General features: G+C 43.1%; 1 pseudogene; it reads right to left on the bottom strand.

The window, feature by feature from the left end:
• Nucleotides 1–6792: 6792 nt before the first annotated feature.
• Nucleotides 6793–14300, bottom strand: part of LOC125156666 (ankyrin repeat domain-containing protein 26-like) — an 86141-nt pseudogene continuing 78633 nt past the window's right edge.

The following is a 14300-nucleotide window of genomic DNA, read 5'->3' as shown; positions in this document are numbered from 1 at the left end:
GGAGCAAAACACTCACAATGCAATTCACACTAATTCTCAAACCAAGTTAATTTTGTTCAAATGAACATGTCTAGAAAGAAGCCTCTGAAACCTGTAACATTTTCATCTCCAGCTGTCAGAGGTGAGGTCACAAAAATGTGTAATGGTGGGAAATATACACTGTCTTTGTCTAGCCAGTGTCTGAAAGAAAGCAGTAGCTGTCAGCACAATGGTTGGTCATGGGGCCCAAATGCACCAAAGACACAGGCCATCTTGTCATGAAGGTAAATCATCTTCAGCTGTGGGCACTCTTGGCGCATCTGGCCACTGTCTGCCTACTGATATCGGTAGTTGACAGTGAACTAGATTAGATCCATTGGAGCCAATAACACTAGGTTCTCATAGTCAATGGCCATGAGTAGTTGGAGGTGGGAAATGCAAGACAAGTTAGTTGGTGGAAGAGTTCAGAGATGAGGTAAGGAGAGAGAGTTGAACCTATCTGTGAGAGGCAGGTACAGGGGGGAAATTCTAATAAAGACGATCAAGAATTTTCCTGCTTCGCAGTCTCAAAAGAAAGAGAATTGATTCCATTTAGATTGGAGGCATTCATGTGGAATGATTCTGTCTCAGTGCTAGGGTTATTCCTGACTACTGGGACTTTTCAGATCTCTCTCTACGGATCTGGTACATGCCAATCTAAAGAAATCTACTTATCTCTATGGTGTTCCCTGTCTGTCTCTCTCACTCTCCTAGGGGTACGAGTTTTGATTAGTCACACTGGGAACCAGGTATTTAATTTTATTTGGACTATCCCAAGGACATTCAAAATCCTTCTTGTTTCGAGTAAATCAACACTCTGTACATACTTAGCTAAAGAAAGGACAACAATTTATTCACTTCCTGATCATGTTGCTCCTAGCGATTTTCCTACTGCAAATGTCCAAGCAAGATGCAGTCACTTAATTTCTGCTGGGCTTATAAGCCTCCCAACACATTTAGACACAGAGTCCCTGGGGGAAGCTTCTAAGACCAGAGGCAAAGGGATGACTCAGAAGTTGCTAAAAGTCAACACACCGGGACGTACAGAGCCCAAAGTCATTACACTTTTTAACACTCTAGTACTAACACCAATCCAATGATCATTGTTCCCAAGCCTACCAAACATCACAAATATGAACAATGTGTTGAAAGGAAAATGAACTACATATAAGATGGACCCTAAGCTTACAAAGCTTGAAGCAGGATCTTAACAGGGTTTTCAGGAGACAGTCCCACACCCTTAGTTCCTATTAAAGAAGAGTTTTGACATTTTTAAAAACAACTTTAATGAAATAATTCACATCATAAAAACACCTATTTCAGTCAATCAACTCAATAGCTTTTAGTATCTTCACAAATCCTTCCTTTTTGACACTATAAATCCACTATGTTTGGGTTTACATCCTGTCCACACTGCTCTTTTTGGACCAAGAAGCACAGACAGGACCCAGAATTTGATGTGGACAGCTGTGGCCACAACCACTTCAGGCTGGTGGAGAAACCTGCCCTGTGGTCCTCAGTCTTCAGGAAGAAATGAAGTTCTTCTGAAGTTCCCATCAAAAGCCCCATAAAAAAGCTGTTGTTTAACCAAGGTGAAAGAACCCAATAGGAAGGAAGAATCCACCGATGTCCCATGTTTACTCACATTTGTGTCTGGGGAACCCGGACACCCAAGCACAAGGAGCTAGAAACACAGCCTCTACACCTTCTTGTCCCTGTCCTTTAAGGGGACTCTAGAGTTCCAGGCAGGAGGTGGACATGGGGGATGGGGTGTCTGTGGGAAAGGGAGGAGTGGGGAAGGGTGGGAAACAGGGGAGGGTGGTATTTGGGGATGTGGGAGGAGTGTAAAAACAGGGTGGGGTTAGGGAAGGGGAGTGTCAGGAGAAGAAGGGGGTCAGAGACAGTACCAGGATCAGATCAAGTACAAGAGGGGAGGGAGGAAGGTTCAGACAGGTTAGTAGGTTAGCAGGTCAGTAAATCACTAGGTGAGCAGGACACATACAGCAGGTTAAGTGGACTCTCAAAATCAGGTAGAGCAGAGGAAGATCCTTGTTTTTCCAAGCTCTGACCTTTTTGGGTGTTGCCTTAGCAACCCGGAACATTTATACTCTCTGGACAACCCAGTAGAGCAATAGAGACACCCCATGTGACCTCATTTTTAAAAAGCGACTTCCCACCTGGTGCATCACCACGTGCCATCCTAACGACAGTTCCTCTCTGGAAACTTGGCTGACCTTCTGGTTACCGGGCCCTCCTAACCCAGTTCCCTCTCACCTCTTCTGAGTGCTCTCTCGGTCCTTTCTGAACTCCCATCTCCCATGGGCAATAGCTGAACCACCGAGGAAGCAAAGGAGGACAGAACTGCGAGAACAATCAAATACGCAGACAGAAAGCTTTAACCCTCTCTCAGTAAGTCAAAGCAGATAGAAAATCCATAAGACAGAGATCTTGATAGCAAACCATCTGAATCCCATAGCTATATCCATATATGTGTACACATGGACATAACACTGCAGAGGACACATTCACTTTAGGCACAGAGCATACAGTTACATTCACCCTATTTATTATGGCCATAAGGGAAATTTCAAAGGAATATAATGATTTGAGAAGAAGGAAATCACACAAAGCATGGTTTGGTGTTAGAATGTGCCAGAAATCACTAAAAGAGAGGTAACTAGAAATTCCCATATTCTTAGAAATTGAAAAAATTCCTCTAGAAGTAGAATATGAGTCAAGAAATCCCAAAGAAACAAAGCTCTATTTGACCTGAATGATAGAAGCATGATAAACTTGTAATCCAAAATGTCTCCTGGCCTGCAATATTCTGGAATATTGGTGGGAGAAGACTGTCTCGTCCCCAAATCATCTCTGACCTAGACATTTTAACACCACAAACAGTGGTAGATTTGTCACTTATCTGTGTGACCCTCCTACCTATTGGCATGGGCTGTAAATTATGAACTTTACAGGGGTGGAGGGGTCGTCAGAAGGGGTCATCAACTGACTCACAAGGGATCTCCTGTGATCTCCAGGAATGACAGCATTTTAAGAGAAATAGTTCATCTGCTTCTCTCTTGGGGGACCCACAACAACACCCAGATTGTTGGCAGCACCAGGTGTGATGGGCAGGAAGGGCCAAGCAGGTGGGCAGGGGCCAGGGACCCAGATGGCTAGACAAACCTACTGTGGCCATCTCTCCTGGGCTCTGTCCTGAACTCAGCTTCCTAGTTTCTCTACATGATTGACTCAATGATTACCCATCTGAAAATCATTGTTATAATCCCTTCACTTTAAGTGAAGTAAATTGTAACAGGAATCACTCTGGCGCTGCTAAAAGAGCAAAGCAAGGTCTCCAACCTAAGTATAAAGAAAAGATACCAAACAAGCAAAACCAAAACCAAAACAAAACTGGAGTGAAAAACCAATAGTGTTACATTCCCTTTAGATCCTGCTGTCTGCCTAAAGAGCCCCAGTGTTGGGCTGTCCTGGTTATACAAGGAGAGGCCAGTTCCAGAAGGGGTGGAGTCCGCCTGGCCCAAAAGTGAATGGGAGAGAGGCCTTGACTATAAGGGGACCTAGGGAATTCCAAGAGGGGTGGCCAGGGTCACCCTGATTATAACTAGAGGAGGTAACAGGGAAAGTAGAGGCAGTGAACAGAGTTGTGGCAGCCTTGAACAAGTGAGATCATTCATGGAGGTGTCCCCAAAGCCAATGTCAGCCTCCTATCTGGGGAGCCTCTCATTGCCCCTGGCAGCAGGGCCAGGAGCCTAGAGTTTGAGATCCAGTGTGCAGCTTACCATCTGTGTGAGCCTGGGCTGGTTTCCTTCAGTAAAATGGGAGTGTCCATGTCTATGTCCAGAACTGTGCTGAGGACAAGATGAAGCCACGTGCTGAGCACTAGTGGATATCAACGACATCACCTCCCTGGGGCCTGTGTCTTCCCAGTCTGGTGCCTTAAAAAATTGCACAGCTGTTAAAGGCAACAAAGGTGAAAACCGCAGTTCCCTCCAGTTGCAGGCCTGTGCCAAAACTTTGCCTTTGCAGACATCAGCGCTCAGGGCCCAGCGGCAGTACCATCTCTAACCCCTTGCACAGATGGGGTGTGGGACCCAAGGAATTTAACAAAAATTCCCTATCCCTTGACAAGCAGAGCAAGACTAACTCCATTTTGTGCTACACCCACCATCTTATGTATAACCCCCACATGACCTTATTGCTTAAGACACTCCCCCACCCTAGTCAAACCGCTGAGCACACCCTTACTGGAAACTGGCTCATATAGGAATGCAGAACCCCTAACCGCCAAAGAATGTAAACCCCGCCTCTTGCCTGCCAAACTTGCACACCAGTTCTTAAACCCCGCCTTTTGCCTGCCAAACTTGCATGCCAATTCTGACCAGAGTGATAGGCTAGTTCAAACAGTTAGTATAGGGTAAATTGTAATTCAATTGGCCACCTGCGTATGGACTGACATGACTATGCAACTTTCTCTGTGTGTTACAATCTCATTGGCCACAGGCCCCTAAAAAACTGCAACGCCTCTTAATCTAGGGTCCAAGTCCCTGCTCCACTGTGTCGGGTATACTTGGGCCCAAGCTCGAGCTTGTAAATAAACCCTCGTGCGTTTGCATCGTATCGGCTCTTTGGTGGTTTCTCGGATTCAAAATCGGGGGCATTACAAGTGCAGCCCACTTTGACACACCCAAGGATTCTGGAGAGGCTTGTCTGTCTCCCTCAGTTGACCTGGCCCCATGCAACACCCCCACTCTAAGTGTACCCTGTCTCTACCCTGTCCCCTGTCCCTGTGTCCACCCTACCCTGGCCAATCTCTGGAATCCAGGCCTGGGCACAACCCTCCATAAAGCACTGACATGGGGCTGATGCCCAGCCCAGGGTTGGAACCAGGAAAACACCCTTTTCCATGACAACTTCGAGAGGACAGGTCATGCCAGGGTCTGGACCCCCTTCTTGTAATGTCCTGTCCTGGAGCACCAGAGCTGTCCCAGAGAGAGAGAGAGAGAGAGAGTGTGTGTGTAATCTGCATTATGCACCTGTGAGTCTGAGTTCTGTGTGGGTATATTGACTGTGGACATGAATTTCCTGTTATCTGGTTGTTTCCATGTTTTCTGACGAGGTTTTGGATGACAATGGGGTTTGTAGTGTCTGGAGCTGACGGCCAAGAAAGAATTCTTGGTCCTCTTTGTTGCAAAAAGGTGATTTCATTAAACCTCTGGGACAGGACTCTTGGCCAAAGGGCTGGCCAGACACCATGAGGAAAGACTAGTAATACTTGGATCTGGGGGGAAGTCAAGTCCAGGGAAGTTTCCAATGAGACTTTCATATGCTAAAGGAGACTCCCAGGATACTGGAGTCCTATCTATTGTCAAACTAAGGTTGTTTGCCCTCTAGCAAAGCATTAGCATCAAGACAAAGGGAGATCCTCGAGAAATGTTTTAGTCTGTAGGCCTCAAGTATCTGTCAATTGGCTGCAGGGTATAAGGAAATTTCATTCTCTCTGTCATTTCCTTTTGCCTTTGTTTCCTACATCACTATGGAGGGATGATGTCGGGGTTCTAGGAAACCAAGTCCATAGATTTCTGGAGATTAGTCTATTAAGATTGTGTTTTTCTCGTGATTTATTAAGTTATTTGTAAATAGATGGAGAAAGGCCCTGCAGGACTATGATCTCTATCAGTTAACCATTTGTTTTTTCCTTTTCCTTTGTTCTTGGGCAGCCAGCAGTGCCCAGGTATATCACACATATACCACCTGGGGGTGGGAGCTGTGGTTTGAGGCCCTGCAGCTTGCCTCATGCTCCCTCATAATTTTTCTGTTGTTTGTATGCCTGTGTATCTGTGCCTGTGTCTCTGAATGAGCATATATCCACTATGCAAATCTCTGTATCTGTGACAGTACTGTCTCTTTTGGGTACATGTATCCCTGTGGGAGTATCTGTGTGTATCTGTGTTACGTGTCTCTATGTGTATTGGTTGCATGTGCGAATTTGCTCTCACTTTGGGTGTTTCTGATCAACAACCCTGTGTGTGTGTGTTTTCTGTGTGTCCAGTGTGTGTAGGGTGTGTTTCATGGGAGAGTTGCCCATGTCCTTGAATGTGTGTATCTGTGGGGGGGGGGGGGGGGAGAGAGAAAGAGAGAGAGATCCTCTCAGGGTACCTATGTCTGCAGTGGGGGTCTGTGTGTGAGCCTGTCCACGAGCCCCATACCTGAGTCCTCAGAGAAGGCTGTGCGTGGTTCCATGGCTGTGTGACTCTGTGCTTGTGGTGTCTGTTTCTTTCTCTGTGCATGTGTACTTTTGTGCACCTCAAAAATGAGCAGCTGCAGAGGGGACAGCTCAAGAGTGACTCCTGGGGTGGGTGAGCAAGAGACAAGATGTGCTTCCCCAACCTCAGGCTCAGCAACCTCTCCCCATTTTTCTCTCATCCTCCCATAATCTCAGTCTTCAAGGATAGACAGAGTGAAGGGTCAGCTCAGGATCACAGGCCAGCAGCTGGGAGAGCTGCAGATGGCAGGAGGAGGTTGTAACGTGTGTGTGTGTGTGTGTGTGTGTGTGTGTGCGCGCGCGCGCGCGCGTGTGCGTGTGAGAGAGAGAGAGAGAGAGAGAGAGAGAGAGAGAGAGAAAGTGTATGTGTGTGTGGTTATTCCCCCTTCCCCATCTACCCCAATAGTTCTGGCCCTGGCTTTACCCTCTGTTACTGTCAGGAGTTGTGCGGGGTGAAGATAGGAGTTGGAGTACAAAAGAATTTTTGCAGTTTAAGGCTTTATTGGGAACTAAGGTTCTGGGCGAGGTTCCGTGACTCAAGGAGGGAGTCAGGGAAGTCGCGCTCGGGTATTTAGGGGTAGGGTTTTTAAGCTGTAGCAGTTCCTGGTTTAGGCTCCGGTGGGTCTTTTGTGCCATGTGCTGTTGCTCGGTAATTGGTTGACCTTCAGTTCGTTCTGGAGAGACGCTCGGGGCTTTCCGTTGGATTGTGCTGGTGCTCGGTGATTGGTTGACCTTCAGTTTGTTCCAGAGCGCTGTTCAGGGATCTCCATTGGGTTGTGCTGGCGCTTGGTAGCCCTTCAGTTTCTTCCGGCACGCTGGCGAGAGGGTCGTCCCCTTCCAGGGACATCCTAACACCCTCCATCAGGGCATGGGAAAGCCAGGCAGAGCCGGACACAGGAGTGTACCCCCTGACCTCTTTGTCCTAGTTTTTGTACAGGCATAAGGAGTCAGCCAGGGACCTTGGAACCAGGAGGGAGATTCTGGCCCCAGAGTCTTCTCCAATGGGGTTAGGAAGAATTGAGGGACAGCATTTAGTGCCAGTTCATTCACAGAATCAAAGCACAAGGTCACCTTGGCTGCTGATGTCAGTGTTTTCTTACCCAGGCCACATTTGAGCACTTACCCAGGGACTTGGAGGACTTATATGAAAAAGAACTTAAAATTTGAAACTCTCAATAAATTTGGCATAAAAGGAATTTACTTCAACATAATAAAGGATATGTATGACAAGCCCACAGCAAATATCACTTTCAGTAGTCAAAGCTGTAAGCTTTTGCTATAAGATCAGGAGCAAGACAAGGGTGTCCACTCTCACCACTTCTACTCAACGTAGTATTGGAAGTCCTACCACAACAATCAGGCAAGAAAAATAAAATCTTCCAAATCAGGAAGGAAGAAGTAAAATCACCCATTTGCAAATAATATGATCTTATTATATAGAGAAATCACAAAGGCTCCAGCAGGAAAGAAAGAAAGAAAGAAAGAAAGAAAGAAAGAAAGAAAGAGAAAGAAAGAAAGAAAGAAAGAAAGAAAGAAAGAAAGAAAGAAACAAACATAGTACATGCTGTTCATACATTTACCAAGTCACTGTATTTTAAGGGCAAATCCTGGCAATATGCCATTCCATCCATTCCAAGGCTCTACAGTAGTTGCACTTAATCTGCTGTATGTACTGCAGAGTCAGTTGCTAGGGCTTATACCCAGGCTAGGGATCAGCCTCCTGATTGCCAGAGGGTGTCAGTGCGTTATGGCCTTGAAGGAGAGGGACACCAGCAGCTTTAGGAACTTAACCTGGTTTTGCATTCCATACATGTCGGCAGAGGGAAGCAGCACTGTTAGGCATGAGAAGATAGACTGGGGCAGAATATGCCAGACGAGGACCCCCATATTCTCCCCTCTTTCAATGTGGTATGCTCCATTACAGGTATAGTGAATTTCCATAGGTCTGCCTTTCAGAAGAACAACAGGATCCCATTAGAGATTGAGTAGATTCCCCTCACCCAGGGGTACAAAGTAACTCACCTATTATATGGGACATCCCATGGCAATTTCCAGTAGACAACACATTTTGGTGTTCTCAGCAGCATAGCATATTAATCCACAGCGAGAGTGGAGGCCATAACTATCTCCCTAGACTTCTATACCTTTAAAATATTGGGTGCCTCAGCAGGGGTTCCTAGTCTGGCATATGGGGGCACGGACCTTACTGTTTGATCATTCAAATGCATTAAAGTCTATGACAGAACATTAGTACACTGGGCCAACGTCGTTTTACCCGTTAATAATTTAATCTTCTCCTTTAATATTCTGTTTTTCCTTTCTACCAACCAGGGTTTTATGAGCCAGGACTTGGAAAACAGTGAGGATAATGTCAGGCTCTTGCAGGTGAGCCCAAATGTCCTGATACCATATCCTGATACCACTGGGCTTAGTTAGAACCCAGTGTTCTAGATGTTTAGAACATCTACCTATCAGTGTAAAGGGTTAATTACTATAGCTCATGAGTGATCACCAGTGAAACCCCTCTGAGTTCAGCCCAGTGACTGCTTAGCTTGTTCCTGTTTCCATCTAGATGCTGTCAGTATTGGCTTGAATAACAACTTGAGTTCCTCTGTGTAGGTTTCCCCAACTATACCTGTCTGTATATTAGGCATCAGAGGAAATGTCCCCCATTTCTTCTTTGGCCACAGGGGCCACTACACGAATAAGAGTGGGACATTTGAAGGATCTACATATTCTATAGGACCCAGTAGCACCCACATTTATGGAGACAGTGGGCTGTACACAGAAACTTATAAAACTTTGATGAAAAATTATTGAAGACAGAAACAAATGAAAAGATATCTCATGTTCATGGATCAGAAGAATTAATATCATTGAAATGTCCATAGTACCTAAAGCCATCTTTAGGTCAATGCAATCTCTATCAAGGTTCCAAAGGCATTTTCACATAAGTAGAAAAAAAAACTTATAAAATTTGTATTGTTGCACAAGTGAATGAAGTATGCCAAAGAAAGCTAATGGGGCCAAAATGGACTCTGTCTGGTCTCTGGCTTGGACACCTTTCCTCTGTGTTCTTCTTCCTTTGTTTGCTGCTCATGGGAAAGCTCCCACAGATGTGGAAGGTGAGGACTATAAATTATTCTCCCCACTGGCATTTGGTGCTCAGATTTTTGGAGAAAATCTCCTCTGAGCCCGTCTGTTTAAATAAATCTCCGATCCACCAAGATCTCCAAGTGTTGCTTGGTTTTTCCTCCAGCGTTCCAGCCTGGTTCTTTAAGAGTATGGAACCACAAAAGGTTCCAAAGAGCAAAATCAATTTGAGGAAGTATATAAAGCTAGAGGCATCATGCTTCCTTATTGAAATTGTATTGCAAAGTTACAGCATCAAAACATTATGGTACTGGCATAAAAAAAGACACATAGACCGAAAGGATAAAGAGCCACAAAATAAACCCATGTATATGTGGTCAATTAACTTATAACAAAGAAGGAAAGAATATACACTGGGTAAAGGAAAGCCTCTCCCATAAATGGCGCTGGAAAAGCTAGCTACACGCAGAAGGATGAAATTGAACTCATATTTTATACTAGTCACAAAAATTAATTCAAAGTACTTAAATTTTGTACATGAAACTGTAAAACTCCTAGAAGAAAACCAACAGGAAAAGGCCCTTAATATTGGTCTTGACAACATTTTTTGGATGTAACACCAAAAGCACAAGCAATAAAAATTAAGTGGAACTACATGAAACTAAGAAGCATCTCACAGCAAAGGAAACTGTCAATAAAATCAAATGTAAACATACAGAATGAGAGAAAACATTTACAAATCATATGTCCAATTAGGGGTTACTATCCAAAATATATAAAGAACCCCTTTCACTCAATAGCAGAACCCACAAATAATCCAATTTAAAAAAGGGCAACGAACTTTAATAGAGATTTTCCCAAAGACATTTCCAAAGATACACAATGGTACATGAAAAGTGCTCAACATCATGAACATCAAGAAAGTGCAAATCAAAATCATAATGAAATATTGTCTCACACCTGTTAGGATTCTTATTACAAAAAAAGACAAGCAATAACAAGTGTCGATGAGAATGTACAGAAAAGGGAACCATTGTGCACTGCTGGTAAGAATATAAATGAGTATGTCCACTATGGCAAACAGTATGGAAGATCCTCCAAATATTAAAAATAGAACTATCAGGGCACTTAGCTTACTCAGTCATTGGAGCATCCAACTCTTGATCTCAGGGTCATGAGTTTGAGTCCCATGCTGGATGTAGAGATGGCATAAAAAACAAACAAACAAACAAACAAACAAAAACGAAAAAACTTAAAACAAATAGAACTACCACATGATCCAGCAAACCCACTCTGGATGTACAACTAAATCTGTTTATTTTCTTAGGAAACAAAATCATTACTTCAAAGAGATATCCACCCCTATATGTTCATTGCAGTATTACTCAAAATAGCCAAGACATGAATGGATAAAGAAGATGTGATGTGTGTATATGTATGTATGTTTATATCTACAAATGTATATGTACACGTATATATGTGTGTATTTAAATATATGTGTGTGTATGTGTGATTTATATATATATACATACATATAATATGTCATTATATACATGATATATCATATGGATATATGATATGTAATATGAGTATCATATATAAAATGAAATATTCTTCAGCCATAACAAAGTAAATCCTCCTATATGTGACAACATGGATGGACCTTGAGAACATTATGCTGAGTGAAAAGTCAGAAAGACAAGTCTTGTATAATACCACTTATTTATGATTCTCAAAAAGTCATATTCACTCAAAGAAAATGAGAGAAAACTGGTGATTGCTAAGGGCTAGGGATGGAAAGATGTTGGTCAAAGTGCACAAACCTTTAAGTATAAGATTAGTAAGTTCTGGGGATTGTCCCACATGGAGACAACGGTTAACAATATTGTACTGTGTACATGAGAGTTGCTAATAAAGTATTTTTACCACCCCTACATACACAAACAGGTAACGATGTGAGGTGTTGGATGTGTTGACCAACCTTACTATGGTAATATATGTTTCACAATATATATGTGTACCAAATCATCACATTGTACATCTTGAACCTACCTGTTATTTGTCAATTTTATCTCAATAAGGCAAGAAAAAAAATCAGGTCAATCATCTAAGGTCAAAGACTAGCAAGGATGGGGGCAGATACTATAAGATCTCATAGGCCACAGGGTAATGACTTTGGGTTTTACTCTGAGAGAGCTGGAAGACAATGCAGAATTATGAGTGGAAGAGTCACATAGTCATACTTCAGTTTTTAAAGGACCATTTTGGCTTCTGGGTTAAAATTATGATCAAATTATGAGTCAAAAAGGATAAAGCAGAATCACAGTGAGAAAGCAGCTACAATGCTCTAGATGAAGAATCTAGCTTGGACCAGGGTGGTCATTTCAGAGAGGATGAAAAGAAGTCTGATTTAGATATATTTTAAAGGTATGGCAAACAGTACCTGCTGACAGACTGGATATGAGGGTAGGGTATAAAACAAAGTGGGGAGTCAAAAAAACTACAAGATATTAAAACCCTACACATGGAAAAATAGAATTTGTATATTTAAAAAATTTTTGTAATGCTTCTTTATTTTTGAGAAAGAGAATGACAGACAGAGTGCAAGTAGGGGAGATGCAGAAAGATGGACACACAGACTCCAAAGCTGGTTCCAGGCTCTGAGCTCTCAGCACAGAGCCCAACATGGGGCTTGAACTGATGACCAAGAGATCAAGACCTGAGCTGAAGTCGGATGCCTAACTGAGTGAGCCACCCAGCTGTCCCAGAATTTATATTTACTATGGGAAGAGGAATTTGGAACGAGAAGGTTGTAAGAGGATCACGATTTTGGTTTTGAATATAATGTGTTTGAGAGGTTTGTTAGTCATATAAGCAAGGGCATCAAGTGGAGAAATAGGAGATGGCAGTTTACGGGGAGGTCTGAGCTGGTGATTTAAATTTGAGGATCATCAGGGGAAAAAGTATTTAAGAGAGTGATAACAGTGAAAAGAAGAGCTGTAAGGTTTGAGATGGGGTTCTTCCAATATTTAGGGTTTGGGGAGACAACAGGAACCAGTAAACCCTGAGGTAGAAGGGACTTGATCAATGTGGTATATTGCAAGCTAAGTGATGAAGCTGATTCAAGGAGAGTGTCTTAGTCAGTTCTGATTAATATAACAGAATACCACACATGGGTGGCTTATAAACAATACAAACTTATTTCTCAAAGTTCTCAATTCTAGAGGACCAAGATCAAGGAGCATTGTGGTCAGGTTCTGGTGAGAGCTCTCTTCTAGAGTACATATTTCTCTTTGTATCCTCATGTGGCAGAAGCAGAGGAAGGAGGCAGGCTCTCTCATTACTCATTACAAGGGCACTAATCCCATCCCTAAAAACATCATCCTCATGACCGCATCTAATCCTAATTACTTCCTAAACGTCCCATCTCCTAATACCATCTTATTGGAGAGTAGAGTTTTAACATATAAATTTAGGGTAGGACATAAACATTCAGTCCCTAACAGTGAACATTTGCATTGATCTAAATATTATTGATAGGTCAAGTAAGATGAAGACTGGGAATAAAGAAAGAAGTCTAGTATTGCCCAAGGGACTTAGCAATATGGAGGTCTTTGGTGATGTTGAAAAAAAGAAGCCTAATTTGACTAGCTTCTAGAGGTCATGGATGAGAGAAACTGGAAACAAATTAATGTATCTCTGGTTTTGGGCAGAGAAAGGGGAATAGAAACATGGAATGGGATCTAAGAATGACCAATGGGATCAGGAGAGGAATAGTTTTCTTAGGGGAAAAGCAATAACATGTTTATATGCTTTGGGGGATGATGCAGTCAAGAGGGGAAAATTGACCATGCCAAGGAGGTGAGAGTTGCCAACATCCTAAGGGGAAGGAATTGAAGGTCGTGAATCTAATGGGATCTAACATAAGGCTGGAGGAGTTGGCATCGGGCAGGAGCATGGACAATTCCTCTCTAGGAGCAGCAAGATATACATACTAACTAATCTGCTTTTTCAGTGGAATAGAGAACAAAGGAATCAGCTGAGACGAATGATCAAGAATGATGTATTAGAGGGACACCTGGGTGGTTCAGTGGGTTAAGCAACCGACTTTGGCTCAGGTCATGGATCTCACGGTCCATGAGTTCAAGCCCTGTGTTGGGCTCTGTGCTGAAAGCCCACAGCATGGAGCCTGCTTCAAATTCTGTGTCTTCCTCTCTCTTTGCCTCTTTTCTGCTTGATCTCTATCTCTCAAAAATAATAAACATTAAAAATAAAGACTGATGTATTAGAGATTGGAGGAGTGAAGGAAGGCTATGGATCAGTCATGTAGGTGAGTGGAACAGAGAAATGCAGTAGGATAGCAGGGCAGCACCACCCCCTATTTAATATTAGCACGTAGGAATTTCAATGAGACCAAGCAGCTTGAAAAGACGGGGAAGGAACAGGCGAGAGTAAAGAGTTGGAAGATTTGTTGAACAGTAAAAAACCCTATTAAGTATTTTATCCTCCAACCTACGAGATAAAGGGAAGCTAATCCTGCTTGTCAAGCAGAGCAGTGGTATAATTTAATTGGGCTTACAAGAGAGAAAACTCTGCTGGGTAAGAACATGATGGGCTAAAAGTTTTTAGTAAAGATATGGGCTTTGTGGTATCTAAACCTTATGCTTATGACCAAAAAATTACAAACTTTGCTCTTTAAACCTAGCCAACTAGGGGAGGAGCCTAGATGGCGGAACAGCATGGAAGTTTTTTTGTGTGTCTTGCATCCATGAAATACAGCTAGATCAACACTGAAACATCCTGCATGCCTAGAAAACTTATTTGAAGATTAACACAATGATCTGTATAACCTAAACAACAGAACTCAGCAGGTACACAGTGCAAATAGGTGAACGGGGGAGGGGGA

Source organism: Prionailurus viverrinus, chromosome F2, assembly GCF_022837055.1.
Source record: "Prionailurus viverrinus isolate Anna chromosome F2, UM_Priviv_1.0, whole genome shotgun sequence".
In the NCBI taxonomy this organism is placed as follows: Eukaryota; Metazoa; Chordata; class Mammalia; order Carnivora; family Felidae; genus Prionailurus; species Prionailurus viverrinus.
This window is presented reverse-complemented; position numbering and strand designations above follow the sequence as displayed.